Source organism: Salvelinus alpinus, chromosome 11 (genome assembly GCF_045679555.1).
Source record: "Salvelinus alpinus chromosome 11, SLU_Salpinus.1, whole genome shotgun sequence".
Taxonomy (NCBI): Eukaryota; Metazoa; Chordata; class Actinopteri; order Salmoniformes; family Salmonidae; genus Salvelinus; species Salvelinus alpinus.
Genome location: NC_092096.1, coordinates 69,438,846 through 69,457,923, shown reverse-complemented (window position 1 = coordinate 69,457,923; position 19,078 = coordinate 69,438,846). Strand labels below are relative to the sequence as shown.

The 19,078-nt window shown below is 43.3% G+C and overlaps 26 non-coding genes across 26 annotated transcripts; all 26 read right to left on the bottom strand.

Annotated features, from left to right (window-relative positions):
* Nucleotides 1-1,093: 1,093 nt before the first annotated feature.
* trnar-ucu (transfer RNA arginine (anticodon UCU)) lies at nucleotides 1,094-1,166 on the bottom strand. The gene has a single exon. It is a non-coding gene; the product is annotated as a tRNA-Arg (tRNA).
* Nucleotides 1,167-3,240: 2,074 nt separating this feature from the next.
* trnar-ucu (transfer RNA arginine (anticodon UCU)) lies at nucleotides 3,241-3,313 on the bottom strand. The gene has a single exon. It is a non-coding gene; the product is annotated as a tRNA-Arg (tRNA).
* Nucleotides 3,314-3,868: 555 nt separating this feature from the next.
* On the bottom strand, nucleotides 3,869-3,941 carry trnar-ucu (transfer RNA arginine (anticodon UCU)). Its single transcript has one exon. It is a non-coding gene; the product is annotated as a tRNA-Arg (tRNA).
* Nucleotides 3,942-4,497: 556 nt separating this feature from the next.
* On the bottom strand, nucleotides 4,498-4,570 carry trnar-ucu (transfer RNA arginine (anticodon UCU)). Its single transcript has one exon. It is a non-coding gene; the product is annotated as a tRNA-Arg (tRNA).
* A 556-nt stretch (nucleotides 4,571-5,126) lies between these two features.
* Nucleotides 5,127-5,199, bottom strand: trnar-ucu (transfer RNA arginine (anticodon UCU)). Its single transcript has one exon. It is a non-coding gene; the product is annotated as a tRNA-Arg (tRNA).
* Nucleotides 5,200-5,754: 555 nt separating this feature from the next.
* Nucleotides 5,755-5,827, bottom strand: trnar-ucu (transfer RNA arginine (anticodon UCU)). The gene has a single exon. It is a non-coding gene; the product is annotated as a tRNA-Arg (tRNA).
* A 556-nt stretch (nucleotides 5,828-6,383) lies between these two features.
* trnar-ucu (transfer RNA arginine (anticodon UCU)) lies at nucleotides 6,384-6,456 on the bottom strand. The gene has a single exon. It is a non-coding gene; the product is annotated as a tRNA-Arg (tRNA).
* Nucleotides 6,457-7,012: 556 nt separating this feature from the next.
* trnar-ucu (transfer RNA arginine (anticodon UCU)) lies at nucleotides 7,013-7,085 on the bottom strand. Its single transcript has one exon. It is a non-coding gene; the product is annotated as a tRNA-Arg (tRNA).
* A 556-nt stretch (nucleotides 7,086-7,641) lies between these two features.
* Nucleotides 7,642-7,714, bottom strand: trnar-ucu (transfer RNA arginine (anticodon UCU)). The gene has a single exon. It is a non-coding gene; the product is annotated as a tRNA-Arg (tRNA).
* Nucleotides 7,715-8,270: 556 nt separating this feature from the next.
* trnar-ucu (transfer RNA arginine (anticodon UCU)) lies at nucleotides 8,271-8,343 on the bottom strand. Its single transcript has one exon. It is a non-coding gene; the product is annotated as a tRNA-Arg (tRNA).
* Nucleotides 8,344-8,899: 556 nt separating this feature from the next.
* trnar-ucu (transfer RNA arginine (anticodon UCU)) lies at nucleotides 8,900-8,972 on the bottom strand. The gene has a single exon. It is a non-coding gene; the product is annotated as a tRNA-Arg (tRNA).
* A 1,185-nt stretch (nucleotides 8,973-10,157) lies between these two features.
* trnar-ucu (transfer RNA arginine (anticodon UCU)) lies at nucleotides 10,158-10,230 on the bottom strand. Its single transcript has one exon. It is a non-coding gene; the product is annotated as a tRNA-Arg (tRNA).
* A 555-nt stretch (nucleotides 10,231-10,785) lies between these two features.
* Nucleotides 10,786-10,858, bottom strand: trnar-ucu (transfer RNA arginine (anticodon UCU)). Its single transcript has one exon. It is a non-coding gene; the product is annotated as a tRNA-Arg (tRNA).
* Nucleotides 10,859-11,414: 556 nt separating this feature from the next.
* Nucleotides 11,415-11,487, bottom strand: trnar-ucu (transfer RNA arginine (anticodon UCU)). Its single transcript has one exon. It is a non-coding gene; the product is annotated as a tRNA-Arg (tRNA).
* Nucleotides 11,488-12,043: 556 nt separating this feature from the next.
* trnar-ucu (transfer RNA arginine (anticodon UCU)) lies at nucleotides 12,044-12,116 on the bottom strand. Its single transcript has one exon. It is a non-coding gene; the product is annotated as a tRNA-Arg (tRNA).
* Nucleotides 12,117-12,672: 556 nt separating this feature from the next.
* Nucleotides 12,673-12,745, bottom strand: trnar-ucu (transfer RNA arginine (anticodon UCU)). The gene has a single exon. It is a non-coding gene; the product is annotated as a tRNA-Arg (tRNA).
* A 548-nt stretch (nucleotides 12,746-13,293) lies between these two features.
* Nucleotides 13,294-13,366, bottom strand: trnar-ucu (transfer RNA arginine (anticodon UCU)). Its single transcript has one exon. It is a non-coding gene; the product is annotated as a tRNA-Arg (tRNA).
* A 556-nt stretch (nucleotides 13,367-13,922) lies between these two features.
* trnar-ucu (transfer RNA arginine (anticodon UCU)) lies at nucleotides 13,923-13,995 on the bottom strand. The gene has a single exon. It is a non-coding gene; the product is annotated as a tRNA-Arg (tRNA).
* Nucleotides 13,996-14,543: 548 nt separating this feature from the next.
* trnar-ucu (transfer RNA arginine (anticodon UCU)) lies at nucleotides 14,544-14,616 on the bottom strand. The gene has a single exon. It is a non-coding gene; the product is annotated as a tRNA-Arg (tRNA).
* A 556-nt stretch (nucleotides 14,617-15,172) lies between these two features.
* Nucleotides 15,173-15,245, bottom strand: trnar-ucu (transfer RNA arginine (anticodon UCU)). The gene has a single exon. It is a non-coding gene; the product is annotated as a tRNA-Arg (tRNA).
* A 556-nt stretch (nucleotides 15,246-15,801) lies between these two features.
* Nucleotides 15,802-15,874, bottom strand: trnar-ucu (transfer RNA arginine (anticodon UCU)). Its single transcript has one exon. It is a non-coding gene; the product is annotated as a tRNA-Arg (tRNA).
* Nucleotides 15,875-16,422: 548 nt separating this feature from the next.
* On the bottom strand, nucleotides 16,423-16,495 carry trnar-ucu (transfer RNA arginine (anticodon UCU)). The gene has a single exon. It is a non-coding gene; the product is annotated as a tRNA-Arg (tRNA).
* A 556-nt stretch (nucleotides 16,496-17,051) lies between these two features.
* Nucleotides 17,052-17,124, bottom strand: trnar-ucu (transfer RNA arginine (anticodon UCU)). Its single transcript has one exon. It is a non-coding gene; the product is annotated as a tRNA-Arg (tRNA).
* A 548-nt stretch (nucleotides 17,125-17,672) lies between these two features.
* Nucleotides 17,673-17,745, bottom strand: trnar-ucu (transfer RNA arginine (anticodon UCU)). The gene has a single exon. It is a non-coding gene; the product is annotated as a tRNA-Arg (tRNA).
* A 556-nt stretch (nucleotides 17,746-18,301) lies between these two features.
* trnar-ucu (transfer RNA arginine (anticodon UCU)) lies at nucleotides 18,302-18,374 on the bottom strand. Its single transcript has one exon. It is a non-coding gene; the product is annotated as a tRNA-Arg (tRNA).
* Nucleotides 18,375-18,922: 548 nt separating this feature from the next.
* On the bottom strand, nucleotides 18,923-18,995 carry trnar-ucu (transfer RNA arginine (anticodon UCU)). The gene has a single exon. It is a non-coding gene; the product is annotated as a tRNA-Arg (tRNA).
* Nucleotides 18,996-19,078: the final 83 nt, after the last annotated feature.

Here is a 19,078-nt window from a genome sequence, read left to right as displayed (position 1 = left end):
ATCAGCATGACCTGTACGAACTGATAGAAGCAGTGTAAAAAAAAGAATCACGGAGGGCACAGAGACATGCCCATGAAATTATACTTTTTTTACCCTGTTTGCACATCATTTTTAAAAATAGAGTAGGATATCTTCGATATGGCACTGTGTGATCAACGTGACCTATACAAGCTGCTTCGAATCTATCCCAAACTACCGTCATCCACCCCAGATGTGACTCGAACCCACAATCCCTGGCTTAGAAGGCCAGTGCCTTATCAATTACGCCACTGGGGTACTTGCAAAAAACTTTCTAGATAGCAGAGATGGGTTTCGATCTATCAACCTCTGGGTTACGGGGCCATCACGCTTCCGCTGCGCCTCTGTAATCAGTATGACCTATACAAACTGAAAGAAGCAGTCAAAAAAATTATCACAGAGGGCACAGAGACATGCCCATGAAATTATGCTTTTTATATTTGTGTTTGCACTTCATTGCTGAAAACAAACTGGACAGCAGAGGATGGTTTCGATCCATAAATCACTGGGTTAACTGCCCAGGATATTTCCACTTCATCACTCCGCTTTCAGGCACCCCAAAATAATACTTGAACTCACAATACATGGATTAGGAGGCCAGTTCCTCTACAATCAGTATAAACTATAAAAACTGACAAAAGAAGTCAAACAAAGAATCACGGAGGGCACTGAGACATGCCCATGAAATTTTGCTTTTTATATTTGTGTTTGCACTTCATTGCTGAAAACAAACTGGACAGCAGAGGATGGTTTCGATCCATAAATCACTGGGTTAACTGCCCAGGATACTTCCACTTCATCACTCCGCTTTCAGGCACCCCAAAAAAATACTTGAACTCACAATACATGGATTAGGAGGCCAGTGCCTCTGTAATCAGCATGACCTGTACGAACTGATAGAAGCAGTTAAAAAAAAGAATCACGGAGGGCACAGAGACATGCCCATGAAATTATACTTTTTTTACCCTGTTTGCACTTCATTTTTAAAAATAGAGTAGGATATCTTCGATGTGGCACTGTGTGATCAACGTGACCTATACAAGCTGCTTCGAATCTATCCCAAACTGCCGTCATCCACCCCAGATGTGACTCGAACCCACAATCCCTGGCTTAGAAGGCCAGTGCCTTATCCATTAGGCCACTGGGGTACTTGCTAAAAACTATCTAGATAGCAGAGAGGGGTTTCGATCTATCAACCTCTGGGTTACGGGGCCATCACGCTTCCGCTGCGCCTCTGTAATCAGTATGACCTATACAAACTGAAAGAAGCAGTCAAACAAAGAATCACGGAGGGCACTGAGACATGCCCATGAAATTATGCTTTTTATATTTGTGTTTGCACTTCATTGCTGAAAACAAACTGGACAGCAGAGGATGGTTTCGATCCATAAATCACTGGGTTAACTGCCCAGGATACTTCCAATTCATCACTCCGCTTTCAGGCACCCCCAAAAAATACTTGAACTCACAATACATGGATTAGGAGGCCAGTGCCTCTGTAATCAGCATGACCTGTACGAACTGATAGAAGCAGTTAAAAAAAAGAATCACGGAGGGCACAGAGACATGCCCATGAAATTATAATTTTTTTACCCTGTTTGCACTTCATTTTTAAAAATAGAGTAGGATATCTTCGATGTGGCACTGTGTGATCAACGTGACCTATACAAGCTGCTTCGAATCTATCCCAAACTACCGTCATCCACCCCAGATGTGACTCGAACCCACAATCCATGGCTTAGAAGGCCAGTGCCTTATCAATTAAGCCACTGGGGTACTTGCAAAAAAAATTCTAGATAGCAGAGATGGGTTTCGATCTATCAACCTCTGGGTTACGGGGCCATCACGCTTCCGCTGCGCCTCTGTAATCAGTATGACCTATACAAACTGAAAGAAGCAGTCAAACAAAGAATCACAGAGGGCACAGAGACATGCCCATGAAATTATGCTTTTTATATTTGTGTTTGCACTTCATTGCTGAAAACAAACTGGACAGCAGAGGATGGTTTCGATCCATAAATCACTGGGTTAACTGCCCAGGATACTTCCACTTCATCACTCCGCTTTCAGGCACCCCAAAATAATACTTGAACTCACAATACATGGATTAGGAGGCCAGTTCCTCTACAATCAGTATAACCTATAAAAACTGACAAAAGAAGTCAAACAAAGAATCACGGAGGGCACTGAGACATGCCCATGAAATTTTGCTTTTTATATTTGTGTTTGCACTTCATTGCTGAAAACAAACTGGACAGCAGAGGATGGTTTCGATCCATAAATCACTGGGTTAACTGCCCAGGATACTTCCAATTCATCACTCCGCTTTCAGGCACCCCAAAAAAATACTTGAACTCACAATACATGGATTAGGAGGCCAGTGCCTCTGTAATCAGCATGACCTGTACGAACTGATAGAAGCAGTTAAAAAAAAGAATCACGGAGGGCACAGAGACATGCCCATGAAATTATACTTTTTTTACCCTGTTTGCACTTCATTTTTAAAAATAGAGTAGGATATCTTCGATGTGGCACTGTGTGATCAACGTGACCTATACAAGCTGCTTCGAATCTATCCCAAACTACCGTCATCCACCCCAGATGTGACTCAAACCCACAATCCCTGGCTTAGAAGGCCAGTGCCTTATCCATTAGGCCACTGGGGTACTTGCTAAAAACTATCTAGATAGCAGAGAGGGGTTTCGATCTATCAACCTCTGGGTTAGGGGGCCATCACGCTTCCGCTGCGCCCCTGTAATCAGTATGACCTATACAAACTGAAAGAAGCAGTCAAAAAAAGAATCACAGAGGGCACAGAGACATGCCCATGAAATTATGCTTTTTATATTTGTGTTTGCACTTCATTGCTGAAAACAAACTGGACAGCAGAGGATGGTTTCGATCCATAAATCACTGGGTTAACTGCCCAGGATACTTCCACTTCATCACTCCGCTTTCAGGCACCCCCAAAAAATACTTGAACTCACAATACATGGATTAGGAGGCCAGTGCCTCTGTAATCAGCATGACCTGTACGAACTGATAGAAGCAGTTAAAAAAAAGAATCACGGAGGGCACAGAGACATGCCCATAAAATTATACTTTTTTTTACCCTGTTTGCACTTCATTTTTAAAAATAGAGTTGGATATCTTCGATGTGGCACTGTGTGATCATCGTGACCTATACAAGCTGCTTCGATTCTATCACAAACTGCCTTCATCCACCCCAGATGGGACTCGAACCCACAATCCCTGGCATAGAAGGCCAGTGCCTTATCCATTAGGCCACTGGGGTACCTGTTTAAAAATATCTAGATAGCAGAGAGTGGTTTCGATCTATCAACCTCTGGGTTACGGGGCCATCACGCTTCTGCTGCGCCTCTGTAATCAGTATGACCTATACAAACTGAAAGAAGCAGTCAAAAAAAGAATCACAGAGGGCACAGAGACATGCCCATGAAATTATGCTTTTTATATTTGTGTTTGCACTTCATTGCTGAAAACAAACTGGACAGCAGAGGATGGTTTCGATCCATAAATCACTGGGTTAACTGCCCAGGATACTTCCACTTCATCACTCCGCTTTCAGGCACCCCAAAAAAATACTTGAAATCACAATACATGGATTAGGAGGCCAGTGCCTCTGTAATCAGCATGACCTGTACGAACTGATAGAAGCAGTTAAAAAAAAGAATCACGGAGGGCACAGAGACATGCCCATGAAATTATACTTTTTTTACCCTGTTTGCACTTCATTTTTAAAAATAGAGTAGGATATCTTCAATGTGGCACTGTGTGATCATCGTGACCTATACAAGCTGCTTCGATTCTATCACAAACTGCCTTCATCCACCCCAGATGGGACTCGAACCCACAATCCCTGGCTTAGAAGGCCAGTGCCTAATCCATTAGGCCACTGGGGTACTTGCTAAAAACTTTCTAGATAGCAGAGAGTGGTTTCGATCTATCAACCTCTGGGTTACGGGGCCATCACGCTTCCGCTGCGCCTCTGTAATCAGTATGACCTATACAAACTGAAAGAAGCAGTCAAAAAAAGAATCACAGAGGGCACAGAGACATGCCCATGAAATTATGCTTTTTATATTTGTGTTTGCACTTCATTGCTGAAAACAAACTGGACAGCAGAGGATGGTTTCGATCCATAAATCACTGGGTTAACTGCCCAGGATACTTCCACTTCATCACTCCGCTTTCAGGCACCCCAAAAAAATACTTGAGCTCACAATACATGGATTAGGAGGCCAGTGCCTCTGTAATCAGCATGACCTGTACGAACTGATAGAAGCAGTTAAAAAAAAGAATCACGGAGGGCACAGAGACATGCCCATGAAATTATACTTTTTTTTACCCTGTTTGCACTTCATTTTTAAAAATAGAGTAGGATATCTTCGATGTGGCACTGTGTGATCATCGTGACCTATACAAGCTGCTTCGATTCTATCCCAAACTGCCTTCATCCACCCCAGATGGGACTCGAACCCACAATCCCTGGCTTAGAAGGCCAGTGCCTTATCCATTAGGCCACTGGGGTACTTGCTAAAAACTTTCTAGATAGCAGAGAGTGGTTTCGATCTATCAACCTCTGGGTTACGGGGCCATCACGCTTCCGCTGCGCCTCTGTAATCAGTATGACCTATACAAACTGAAAGAAGCAGTCAAAAAAAGAATCACAGAGGGCACAGAGACATGCCCATGAAATTATGCTTTTTATATTTGTGTTTGCACTTCATTGCTGAAAACAAACTGGACAGCAGAGGATGGTTTCGATCCATAAATCACTGGGTTAACTGCCCAGGATACTTCCACTTCATCACACTGCTTTCAGGCACCCCAAAAAAATACTTGAACTCACAATACATGGATTAGGAGGCCAGTGCCTCTGTAATCAGCATGACCTGTACGAACTGATAGAAGCAGTTAAAAAAAAGAATCACGGAGGGCACAGAGACATGCCCATGAAATTATACTTTTTTTTACCCTATTTGCACTTCATTTTTTTAAATAGAGTAGGATATCTTCGATGTGGCACTGTGTGATCATCGTGACCTATACAAGCTGCTTCGATTCTATCCCAAACTGCCTTCATCCACCCCAGATGGGACTCGAACCCACAATCCCTGGCTTAGAAGGCCAGTGCCTTATCCATTAGGCCACTGGGGTACCTGTTTAAAAATATCTAGATAGCAGAGAGTGGTTTCGATCTATCAACCTCTGGGTTACGGGGCCATCACGCTTCTGCTGCGCCTCTGTAATCAGTATGACCTATACAAACTGAAAGAAGCAGTCAAAAAAAGAATCACAGAGGGCACAGAGACATGCCCATGAAATTATGCTTTTTATATTTGTGTTTGCACTTCATTGCTGAAAACAAACTGGACAGCAGAGGATGGTTTCGATCCATAAATCACTGGGTTAACTGCCCAGGATACTTCCACTTCATCACTCCGCTTTCAGGCACCCCAAAAAAATACTTGAACTCACAATACATGGATTAGGAGGCCAGTGCCTCTGTAATCAGCATGACCTGTACGAACTGATAGAAGCAGTTAAAAAAAAGAATCACAGAGGGCACAGAGACATGCACATGAAATTATACTTTTTCTACCCTGTTTGCACTTCATTTAAAAAAATAGAGAAGGATATCTTCGATGTGGCACTGTGTGATCATCGTGACCTATACAAGCTGCTTCGATTCTATCCCAAACTGCCTTCATCCTCCCCAGATGGGACTCGAACCCACAATCCCTGGCTTAGAAGGCCAGTGCCTTATCCATTAGGCCACTGGGGTACCTGTTGAAAAATATCTAGATAGCAGAGAGTGGTTTCGATCTATCAACCTCTGGGTTACGGGGCCATCACGCTTCCGCTGCGCCTCTGTAATCAGTATGACCTATACAAACTGAAAGAAGCAGTCAAAAAAAGAATCACAGAGGGCACAGAGACATGCCCATGAAATTATGCTTTTTATATTTGTGTTTGCACTTCATTGCTGAAAACAAACTGGACAGCAGAGGATGGTTTCGATCCATAAATAACTGGGTTAACTGCGCAGGATACTTCCACTTCATCACTCCGCTTTCAGGCACCCCCAAAAAATACTTGAACTCACAATACATGGATTAGGAGGCCAGTGCCTCTGTAATCAGCATGACCTGTACGAACTGATAGAAGCAGTTAAAAAAAAGAATCACAGAGGGCACAGAGACATGGCCATGAAATTATACTTTTTTTTACCCTATTTGCACTTCATTTTTTTAAATAGAGTAGGATATCTTCGATGTGGCACTGTGTGGTCATCGTGACCTATACAAGCTGCTTCGATTCTATCCCAAACTGCCTTCATCCACCCCAGATGGGACTCGAACCCACAATCCCTGGCTTAGAAGGCCAGTGCCTTATCCATTAGGCCACTGGGGTACCTGTTTAAAAATATCTAGATAGCAGAGAGTGGTTTCGATCTATCAACCTCTGGGTTACGGGGCCATCACGCTTCTGCTGCGCCTCTGTAATCAGTATGACCTATACAAACTGAAAGAAGCAGTCAAAAAAAGAATCACAGAGGGCACAGAGACATGCCCATGAAATTATGCTTTTTATATTTGTGTTTGCACTTCATTGCTGAAAACAAACTGGACAGCAGAGGATGGTTTCGATCCATAAATCACTGGGTTAACTGCCCAGGATACTTCCACTTCATCACACTGCTTTCAGGCACCCCAAAAAAATACTTGAACTCACAATACATGGATTAGGAGGCCAGTGCCTCTGTAATCAGCATGACCTGTACGAACTGATAGAAGCAGTTAAAAAAAAGAATCACGGAGGGCACAGAGACATGCCCATGAAATTATACTTTTTTTTACCCTGTTTGCACTTCATTTTTAAAAATAGAGTAGGATATCTTCGATGTGGCACTGTGTGATCATCGTGACCTATACAAGCTGCTTCGATTCTATCACAAACTGCCTTCATCCACCCCAGATGGGACTCGAACCCACAATCCCTGGCTTAGAAGGCCAGTGCCTTATCCATTAGGCCACTGGGGTACTTGCTAAAAACTTTCTAGATAGCAGAGAGTGGTTTCGATCTATCAACCTCTGGGTTACGGGGCCATCACGCTTCCGCTGCGCCTCTGTAATCAGTATGACCTATACAAACTGAAAGAAGCAGTCAAAAAAAGAATCACAGAGGGCACAGAGACATGCCCATGAAATTATGCTTTTTATATTTGTGTTTGCACTTCATTGCTGAAAACAAACTGGACAGCAGAGGATGGTTTCGATCCATAAATCACTGGGTTAACTGCCCAGGATACTTCCACTTCATCACTCCGCTTTCAGGCACCCCAAAAAAATACTTGAGCTCACAATACATGGATTAGGAGGCCAGTGCCTCTGTAATCAGCATGACCTGTACGAACTGATAGAAGCAGTTAAAAAAAAGAATCACGGAGGGCACAGAGACATGCCCATGAAATTATACTTTTTTTTACCCTGTTATCACTTCATTTTTAAAAATAGAGTAGGATATCTTCGATGTGGCACTGTGTGATCATCGTGACCTATACCAGCTGCTTCGATTCTATCCCAAACTGCCTTCATCCACCCCAGATGGGACTCGAACCCACAATCCCTGGCTTAGAAGGCCAGTGCCTTATCCATTAGGCCACTGGGGTACTTGCTAAAAACTTTCTAGATAGCAGAGAGTGGTTTCGATCTATCAACCTCTGGGTTACGGGGCCATCACGCTTCCGCTGCGCCTCTGTAATCAGTATGACCTATACAAACTGAAAGAAGCAGTCAAAAAAAGAATCACAGAGGGCACAGAGACATGCCCATGAAATTATGCTTTTTATATTTGTGTTTGCACTTCATTGCTGAAAACAAACTGGACAGCAGAGGATGGTTTCGATCCATAAATCACTGGGTTAACTGCCCAGGATACTTCCACTTCATCACACTGCTTTCAGGCACCCCCAAAAAATACTTGAACTCACAATACATGGATTAGGAGGCCAGTGCCTCTGTAATCAGCATGACCTGTACGAACTGATAGAAGCAGTTAAAAAAAAGAATCACGGAGGGCACAGAGACATGCCCATGAAATTATACTTTTTTTTACCCTATTTGCACTTCATTTTTTTAAATAGAGTAGGATATCTTCGATGTGGCACTGTGTGATCATCGTGACCTATACAAGCTGCTTCGATTCTATCCCAAACTGCCTTCATCCACCCCAGATGGGACTCGAACCCACAATCCCTGGCTTAGAAGGCCAGTGCCTTATCCATTAGGCCACTGGGGTACCTGTTTAAAAATATCTAGATAGCAGAGAGTGGTTTCGATCTATCAACCTCTGGGTTACGGGGCCATCACGCTTCTGCTGCGCCTCTGTAATCAGTATGACCTATACAAACTGAAAGAAGCAGTCAAAAAAAGAATCACAGAGGGCACAGAGACATGCCCATGAAATTATGCTTTTTATATTTGTGTTTGCACTTCATTGCTGAAAACAAACTGGACAGCAGAGGATGGTTTCGATCCATAAATCACTGGGTTAACTGCCCAGGATACTTCCACTTCATCACACTGCTTTCAGGCACCCCAAAAAAATACTTGAACTCACAATACATGGATTAGGAGGCCAGTGCCTCTGTAATCAGCATGACCTGTACGAACTGATAGAAGCAGTTAAAAAAAAGAATCACGGAGGGCACAGAGACATGCCCATGAAATTATACTTTTTTTTACCCTGTTTGCACTTCATTTTTAAAAATAGAGTAGGATATCTTCGATGTGGCACTGTGTGATCATCGTGACCTATACAAGCTGCTTCGATTCTATCACAAACTGCCTTCATCCACCCCAGATGGGACTCGAACCCACAATCCCTGGCTTAGAAGGCCAGTGCCTTATCCATTAGGCCACTGGGGTACTTGCTAAAAACTTTCTAGATAGCAGAGAGTGGTTTCGATCTATCAACCTCTGGGTTACGGGGCCATCACGCTTCCGCTGCGCCTCTGTAATCAGTATGACCTATACAAACTGAAAGAAGCAGTCAAAAAAAGAATCACAGAGGGCACAGAGACATGCCCATGAAATTATGCTTTTTATATTTGTGTTTGCACTTCATTGCTGAAAACAAACTGGACAGCAGAGGATGGTTTCGATCCATAAATCACTGGGTTAACTGCCCAGGATACTTCCACTTCATCACTCCGCTTTCAGGCACCCCAAAAAAATACTTGAGCTCACAATACATGGATTAGGAGGCCAGTGCCTCTGTAATCAGCATGACCTGTACGAACTGATAGAAGCAGTTAAAAAAAAGAATCACGGAGGGCACAGAGACATGCCCATGAAATTATACTTTTTTTTACCCTGTTTGCACTTCATTTTTAAAAATAGAGTAGGATATCTTCGATGTGGCACTGTGTGATCATCGTGACCTATACAAGCTGCTTCGATTCTATCCCAAACTGCCTTCATCCACCCCAGATGGGACTCGAACCCACAATCCCTGGCTTAGAAGGCCAGTGCATTATCCATTAGGCCACTGGGGTACTTGCTAAAAACTTTCTAGATAGCAGAGAGTGGTTTCGATCTATCAACCTCTGGGTTACGGGGCCATCACGCTTCCGCTGCGCCTCTGTAATCAGTATGACCTATACAAACTGAAAGAAGCAGTCAAAAAAAGAATCACAGAGGGCACAGAGACATGCCCATGAAATTATGCTTTTTATATTTGTGTTTGCACTTCATTGCTGAAAACAAACTGGACAGCAGAGGATGGTTTCGATCCATAAATCACTGGGTTAACTGCCCAGGATACTTCCACTTCATCACACTGCTTTCAGGCACCCCCAAAAAATACTTGAACTCACAATACATGGATTAGGAGGCCAGTGCCTCTGTAATCAGCATGACCTGTACGAACTGATAGAAGCAGTTAAAAAAAAGAATCACGGAGGGCACAGAGACATGCCCATGAAATTATACTTTTTTTTACCCTATTTGCACTTCATTTTTTAAAATATAGTAGGATATCTTCGATGTGGCACTGTGTGATCATCGTGACCTATACAAGCTGCTTCGATTCTATCCCAAACTGCCTTCATCCACCCCAGATGGGACTCGAACCCACAATCCCTGGCTTAGAAGGCCAGTGCCTTATCCATTAGGCCACTGGGGTACCTGTTTAAAAATATCTAGATAGCAGAGAGTGGTTTCGATCTATCAACCTCTGGGTTACGGGGCCATCACGCTTCTGCTGCGCCTCTGTAATCAGTATGACCTATACAAACTGAAAGAAGCAGTCAAAAAAAGAATCACAGAGGGCACAGAGACATGCCCATGAAATTATGCTTTTTATATTTGTGTTTGCACTTCATTGCTGAAAACAAACTGGACAGCAGAGGATGGTTTCGATCCATAAATCACTGGGTTAACTGCCCAGGATACTTCCACTTCATCACTCCGCTTTCAGGCACCCCAAAAAAATACTTGAACTCACAATACATGGATTAGGAGGCCAGTGCCTCTGTAATCAGCATGACCTGTACGAACTGATAGAAGCAGTTAAAAAAAAGAATCACAGAGGGCACAGAGACATGCACATGAAATTATACTTTTTCTACCCTGTTTGCACTTCATTTAAAAAAATAGAGATGGATATCTTCGATGTGGCACTGTGTGATTATCGTGACCTATACAAGCTGCTTCGATTCTATCCCAAACTGCCTTCATCCACCCCAGATGGGACTCGAACCCACAATCCCTGGCTTAGAAGGCCAGTGCCTTATCCATTAGGCCACTGGGGTACCTGTTGAAAAATATCTAGATAGCAGAGAGTGGTTTCGATCTATCAACCTCTGGGTTACGGGGCCATCACGCTTCCGCTGCGCCTCTGTAATCAGTATGACCTATACAAACTGAAAGAAGCAGTCAAAAAAAGAATCACAGAGGGCACAGAGACATGCCCATGAAATTATGCTTTTTATATTTGTGTTTGCACTTCATTGCTGAAAACAAACTGGACAGCAGAGGATGGTTTCGATCCATAAATAACTGGGTTAACTGCGCAGGATACTTCCACTTCATCACTCCGCTTTCAGGCACCCCCAAAAAATACTTGAACTCACAATACATGGATTAGGAGGCCAGTGCCTCTGTAATCAGTATGACCTGTACGAACTGATAGAAGCAGTTAAAAAAAAGAATCACAGAGGGCACAGAGACATGCCCATGAAATTATACTTTTTTTTACCCTATTTGCACTTCATTTTTTTAAATAGAGTAGGATATCTTCGATGTGGCACTGTGTGATCATCGTGACCTATACAAGCTGCTTCGATTCTATCCCAAACTGCCTTCATCCACCCCAGATGGGACTCTAACCCACAATCCCTGGCTTAGAAGGCCAGTGCCTTATCCATTAGGCCACTGGGGTACCTGTTTAAAAATATCTAGATAGCAGAGAGTGGTTTCGATCTATCAACCTCTGGGTTACGGGGCCATCACGCTTCTGCTGCGCCTCTGTAATCAGTATGACCTATACAAACTGAAAGAAGCAGTCAAAAAAAGAATCACAGAGGGCACAGAGACATGCCCATGAAATTATGCTTTTTATATTTGTGTTTGCACTTCATTGCTGAAAACAAACTGGACAGCAGAGGATGGTTTCGATCCATAAATCACTGGGTTAACTGCCCAGGATACTTCCACTTCATCACACTGCTTTCAGGCACCCCAAAAAAATACTTGAACTCACAATACATGGATTAGGAGGCCAGTGCCTCTGTAATCAGCATGACCTGTACGAACTGATAGAAGCAGTTAAAAAAAAGAATCACGGAGGGCACAGAGACATGCCCATGAAATTATACTTTTTTTTACCCTATTTGCACTTCATTTTTTTAAAAAGAGTAGGATATCTTCGATGTGGCACTGTGTGATCATCGTGACCTATACAAGCTGCTTCGATTCTATCCCAAACTGCCTTCATCCACCCCAGATGGGACTCGAACCCACAATCCCTGGCTTAGAAGGCCAGTGCCTTATCCATTAGGCCACTGGGGTACCTGTTTAAAAATATCTAGATAGCAGAGAGTGGTTTCGATCTATCAACCTCTGGGTTACGGGGCCATCACGCTTCTGCTGCGCCTCTGTAATCAGTATGACCTATACAAACTGAAAGAAGCAGTCAAAAAAATAATCACAGAGGGCACAGAGACATGCCCATGAAATTATGCTTTTTATATTTGTGTTTGCACTTCATTGCTGAAAACAAACTGGACAGCAGAGGATGGTTTCGATCCATAAATCACTGGGTTAACTGCCCAGGATACTTCCACTTCATCACTCCGCTTTCAGGCACCCCCAAAAAATACTTGAACTCACAATACATGGATTAGGAGGCCAGTGCCTCTGTAATCAGCATGACCTGTACGAACTGATAGAAGCAGTTAAAAAAAAGAATCACGGAGGGCACAGAGACATGCCCATGAAATTATACTTTTTTTTACCCTATTTGCACTTCATTTTTTTAAATAGAGTAGGATATCTTCGATGTGGCACTGTGTGATCATCGTGACCTATACAAGGTGCTTCGATTCTATCCCAAACTGCCTTCATCCACCCCAGATGGGACTCGAACCCACAATCCCTGGCTTAGAAGGCCAGTGCCTTATCCATTAGGCCACTGGGGTACCTGTTTAAAAATATCTAGATAGCAGAGAGTGGTTTCGATCTATCAACCTCTGGGTTACGGGGCCATCACGCTTCTGCTGCGCCTCTGTAATCAGTATGACCTATACAAACTGAAAGAAGCAGTCAAAAAAAGAATCACAGAGGGCACAGAGACATGCCCATGAAATTATGCTTTTTATATTTGTGTTTGCACTTCATTGCTGAAAACAAACTGGACAGCAGAGGATGGTTTCGATCCATAAATCACTGGGTTAACTGCCCAGGATACTTCCACTTCATCACTCCGCTTTCAGGCACCCCCAAAAAATACTTGAACTCACAATACATGGATTAGGAGGCCAGTGCCTCTGTAATCAGCATGACCTGTACGAACTGATAGAAGCAGTCAAAAAAATAATCACAGAGGGCACAGAGACATGCCCATGAAATTATACTTTTTTTTACCCTGTTTGCACTTCATTTCTAAAAATAGAATAGGATAGCTTCGATGCATCAACCTCTGTGTTACATGCTCAGCTCACTTTTTCTATCCCAAATTGCCTTAATCCACCCCAGATGGGACTCGAACCCACAATCCCTGGCTTAGAAGGCCAGTGCCTTATCCATTAGGCCACTGGGGTACCTGTTAAAAAATATCTAGATAGCAGAGAGTGGTTTCGATCTATCAACCTCTGGGTTACGGGGCCATCACGCTTCCGCTGCGCCGCTGTAATCAGTATGACCTATACAAACTGAAAAAAGCAGTCAAAAAAAGAATCACAGAGGGCACAGAGACATGCCCATGAAATTATGCTTTTTATATTTGTGTTTGCACTTCATTGCTGAAAACAAACTGGACAGCAGAGGATGGTTTCGATCCATAAATCACTGGGTTAACTGCCCAGGATACTTCCACTTCATCACTCCGCTTTCAGGCACCCCAAAAAAATACTTGAACTCACAATACATGGATTAGGAGGCCAGTGCCTCTGTAATCAACATGACCTGTACGAACTGATAGAAGCAGTTAAAAAAAAGAATCACGGAGGGCACAGAGACATGCCCATGAAATTATACTTTTTTTTACCCTGTTTGCACTTCATTTTTAAAAATAGAGTAGGATATCGTTGATGTGGCACTGTGTGATCATCGTGACCTATACAAGCTGCTTCGATTCTATCCCAAACTGCCTTCATCCACCCCAGATGGGACTCGAACCCACAATCCCTGGCTAAGAAGGCCAGTGCCTTATCCATTAGGCCACTGGGGTACTTGCTAAAAACTTTCTAGATAGCAGAGAGTGGTTTCGATCTATCAACCTCTGGGTTACGGGGCCATCACGCTTCCGCTGCGCCTCTGTAATCAGTATGACCTATACAAACTGAAAGAAGCAGTCAAAAAAAGAATCACAGAGGGCACAGAGACATGCCCATGAAATTATGCTTTTTATATTTGTGTTTGCACTTCATTGCTGAAAACAAACTGGACAGCAGAGGATGGTTTCGATCCATAAATCACTGGGTTAACTGCCCAGGATACTTCCACTTCATCACTCCGCTTTCAGGCACCCCCAAAAAATACTTGAACTCACAATACATGGATTAGGAGGCTAGTGCCTCTGTAATCAGCATGACCTGTACGAACTGATAGAAGCAGTCAAAAAAATAATCACAGAGGGCACAGAGACATGCCCATGAAATTATACTTTTTTTTACCCTGTTTGCACTTCATTTCTAAAAATAGAATAGGATAGCTTCGATGCATCAACCTCTATGTTACATGCTCAGCTCACTTTTTCTATCCCAAATTGCCTTCATCCACCCCAGATGGGACTCGAACCCACAATCCCTGGCTTAGAAGGCCAGTGCCTTATCCATTAGGCCACTGGGGTACCTGTTAAAAAATATCTAGATAGCAGAGAGTGGTTTCGATCTATCAACCTCTGGGTTACGGGGCCATCACGCTTCCGCTGCGCCGCTGTAATCAGTATGACCTATACAAACTGAAAAAAGCAGTCAAAAAAAGAATCACAGAGGGCACAGAGACATGCCCATGAAATTATGCTTTTTATATTTGTGTTTGCACTTCATTGCTGAAAACAAACTGGACAGCAGAGGATGGTTTCGATCCATAAATCACTGGGTTCACTGCCCAGGATACTTCCACTTCATCACTCCGCTTTCAGGCACCCCAAAAAAATACTTGAACTCACAATACATGGATTAGGAGGCCAGTGCCTCTGTAATCAACATGACCTGTACGAACTGATAGAAGCAGTTAAAAAAAAGAATCACGGAGGGCACAGAGACATGCCCATGAAATTATACTTTTTTTTACCCTGTTTGCACTTCATTTTTAAAAATAGAGTAGGATATCTTTGATGTGGCACTGTGTGATCATCGTGTCCTATACAAGCTGCTTCGATTCTATCCCAAACTGCCTTCATCCACCCCAGATGGGACTCGAACCCACAATCCCTGGCTTAGAAGGCCAGTGCCTTATCCATTAGGCCACTGGGGTACCTGTTTAAAAATATCTAGATAGCAGAGAGTGGTTTCGATCTATCAACCTCTGGGTTACGGGGCCATCACGCTTCTGCTGCGCCTCTGTAATCAGTATGACCTATACAAACTGAAAGAAGCAGTCAAAAAAAGAATCACAGAGGGCACAGAGACATGCCCATGAAATTATGCTTTTTATATTTGTGTTTGCACTTCATTGCTGAAAACAAACTGGACAGCAGAGGATGGTTTCGATCCATAAATCACTGGGTTAACTGCCCAGGATACTTCCACTTCATCACACTGCTTTCAGGCACCCCAAAAAAATACTTGAACTCACAATACATGGATTAGGAGGCCAGTGCCTCTGTAATCAGCATGACCTGTACGAACTGATAGAAGCAGTTAAAAAAAAGAATCACGGAGGGCACAGAGACATGCCCATGAAATTATACTTTTTTTTACCCTATTTGCACTTCATTTTTTTAAATAGAGTAGGATATCTTCGATGTGGCACTGTGTGATCATCGTGACCTATACAAGGTGCTTCGATTCTATCCCAAATTGCCTTCATCCACCCCAGATGGGACTCGAACCCACAATCCCTGGCTTAGAAGGCCAGTGCCTTATCCATTAGGCCACTGGGGTACCTGTTTAAAAATATCTAGATAGCAGAGAGTGGTTTCGATCTATCAACCTCTGGGTTACGGGGCCATCACGCTTCTGCTGCGCCTCTGTAATCAGTATGACCTATACAAACTGAAAGAAGCAGTCAAAAAAAGAATCACAGAGGGCACAGAGACATGCCCATGAAATTATGCTTTTTATATTTGTGTTTGCACTTCATTGCTGAAAACAAACTGGACAGCAGAGGATGGTTTCGATCCATAAATCACTGGGTTAACTGCCCAGGATACTTCCACTTCATCACTCCGCTTTCAGGCACCCCCAAAAAATACTTGAACTCACAATACATGGATTAGGAGGCCAGTGCCTCTGTAATCAGCATGACCTGTACGAACTGATAGAAGCAGTCAAAAAAATAATCACAGAGGGCACAGAGACATGCCCATGAAATTATACTTTTTTTTACCCTGTTTGCACTTCATTTCTAAAAATAGAATAGGATAGCTTCGATGCATCAACCTCTGTGTTACATGCTCAGCTCACTTTTTCTATCCCAAATTGCCTTCATCCACCCCAGATGGGACTCGAACCCACAATCCCTGGCTTAGAAGGCCAGTGCCTTATCCATTAGGCCACTGGGGTACCTGTTAAAAAATATCTAGATAGCAGAGAGTGGTTTCGATCTATCAACCTCTGGGTTACGGGGCCATCACGCTTCCGCTGCGCCGCTGTAATCAGTATGACCTATACAAACTGAAAAAAGCAGTCAAAAAAAGAATCACAGAGGGCACAGAGACATGCCCATGAAATTATGCTTTTTATATTTGTGTTTGCACTTCATTGCTGAAAACAAACTGGACAGCAGAGGATGGTTTCGATCCATAAATCACTGGGTTAACTGCCCAGGATACTTCCACTTCATCACTCCGCTTTCAGGCACCCCAAAAAAATACTTGAACTCACAATACATGGATTAGGAGGCCAGTGCCTCTGTAATCAACATGACCTGTACGAACTGATAGAAGCAGTTAAAAAAAAGAATCACGGAGGGCACAGAGACATGCCCATGAAATTATACTTTTTTTTACCCTGTTTGCACTTCATTTTTAAAAATAGAGTAGGATATCTTTGATGTGGCACTGTGTGATCATCGTGACCTATACAAGCTGCTTCGATTCTATCCCAAACTGCCTTCATCCACCCCAGATGGGACTCGAACCCACAATCCCTGGCTTAGAAGGCCAGTGCCTTATCCATTAGGCCACTGGGGTACTTGCTAAAAACTTTCTAGATAGCAGAGAGTGGTTTCGATCTATCAACCTCTGGGTTACGGGGCCATCACGCTTCCGCTGCGCCTCTGTAATCAGTATGACCTATACAAACTGAAAGAAGCAGTCAAAAAAAGAATCACAGAGGGCACAGAGACATGCCCATGAAATTATGCTTTTTATATTTGTGTTTGCACTTCATTGCTGAAAACAAACTGGACAGCAGAGGATGGTTTCGATCCATAAATCACTGGGTTAACTGCCCAGGATACTTCCACTTCATCACTCCGCTTTCAGGCACCCCCAAAAAATACTTGAACTCACAATACATGGATTAGGAGGCTAGTGCCTCTGTAATCAGCATGACCTGTACGAACTGATAGAAGCAGTCAAAAAAATAATCACAGAGGGCACAGAGACATGCCCATGAAATTATACTTTTTTTTACCCTGTTTGCACTTCATTTCTAAAAATAGAATAGGATAGCTTCGATGCATCAACCTCTGTGTTACATGCTCAGCTCACTTTTTCTATCCCAAATTGCCTTCATCCACCCCAGATGGGACTCGAACCCACAATCCCTGGCTTAGAAGGCCAGTGCCTTATCCATTAGGCCACTGGGGTACCTGTTAAAAAATATCTAGATAGCAGAGAGTGGTTTCGATCTATCAACCTCTGGGTTACGGGGCCATCACGCTTCCGCTGCGCCGCTGTAATCAGTATGACCTATACAAACTGAAAAAAGCAGTCAAAAAAAGAATCACAGAGGGCACAGAGACATGCCCATGAAATTATGCTTTTTATATTTGTGTTTGCACTTCATTGCTGAAAACAAACTGGACAGCAGAGGATGGTTTCGATCCATAAATCACTGGGTTAACTGCCCAGGATACTTCCACTTCATCACTCCGCTTTCAGGCACCCCAAAAAAATACTTGAACTCACAATACATGGATTAGGAGGCCAGTGCCTCTGTAATCAACATGACCTGTACGAACTGATAGAAGCAGTTAAAAAAAAGAATCACGGAGGGCACAGAGACATGCCCATGAAATTATACTTTTTTTTACCCTGTTTGCACTTCATTTTTAAAAATAGAGTAGGATATCTTTGATGTGGCACTGTGTGATCATCGTGACCTATACAAGCTGCTTCGATTCTATCCCAAACTGCCTTCATCCACCCCAGATGGGACTCGAACCCACAATCCCTGGCTTAGAAGGCCAGTGCCTTATCCATTAGGCCACTGGGGTACTTGCTAAAAACTTTCTAGATAGCAGAGAGTGGTTTCGATCTATCAACCTCTGGGTTACGGGGCCATCACGCTTCCGCTGCGCCTCTGTAATCAGTATGACCTATACAAACTGAAAGAAGCAGTCAAAAAAAGAATCACAGAGGGCACAGAGACATGCCCATGAAATTATGCTTTTTATATTTGTGTTTGCACTTCATTGCTGAAAACAAACTGGACAGCAGAGGATGGTTTCGATCCATAAATCACTGGGTTAACTGCCCAGGATACTTCCACTTCATCACTCCGCTTTCAGGCACCCCCAAAAAATACTTGAACTCACAATACATGGATTAGGAGGCTAGTGCCTCTGTAATCAGCATGACCTGTACGAACTGATAGAAGCAGTCAAAAAAATAATCACAGAGGGCACAGAGACATGCCCATGAAATTATACTTTTTTTTACCCTGTTTGCACTTCATTTCTAAAAATAGAATAGGATAGCTTCGATGCATCAACCTCTATGTTACATGCTCAGCTCACTTTTTCTATCCCAAATTGCCTTCATCCACCCCAGATGGGACTCGAACCCACAATCCCTGGCTTAGAAGGCCAGTGCCTTATCCATTAGGCCACTGGGGTACCTGTTAAAAAATATCTAGATAGCAGAGAGTGGTTTCGATCTATCAACCTCTGGGTTACGGGGCCATCACGCTTCCGCTGCG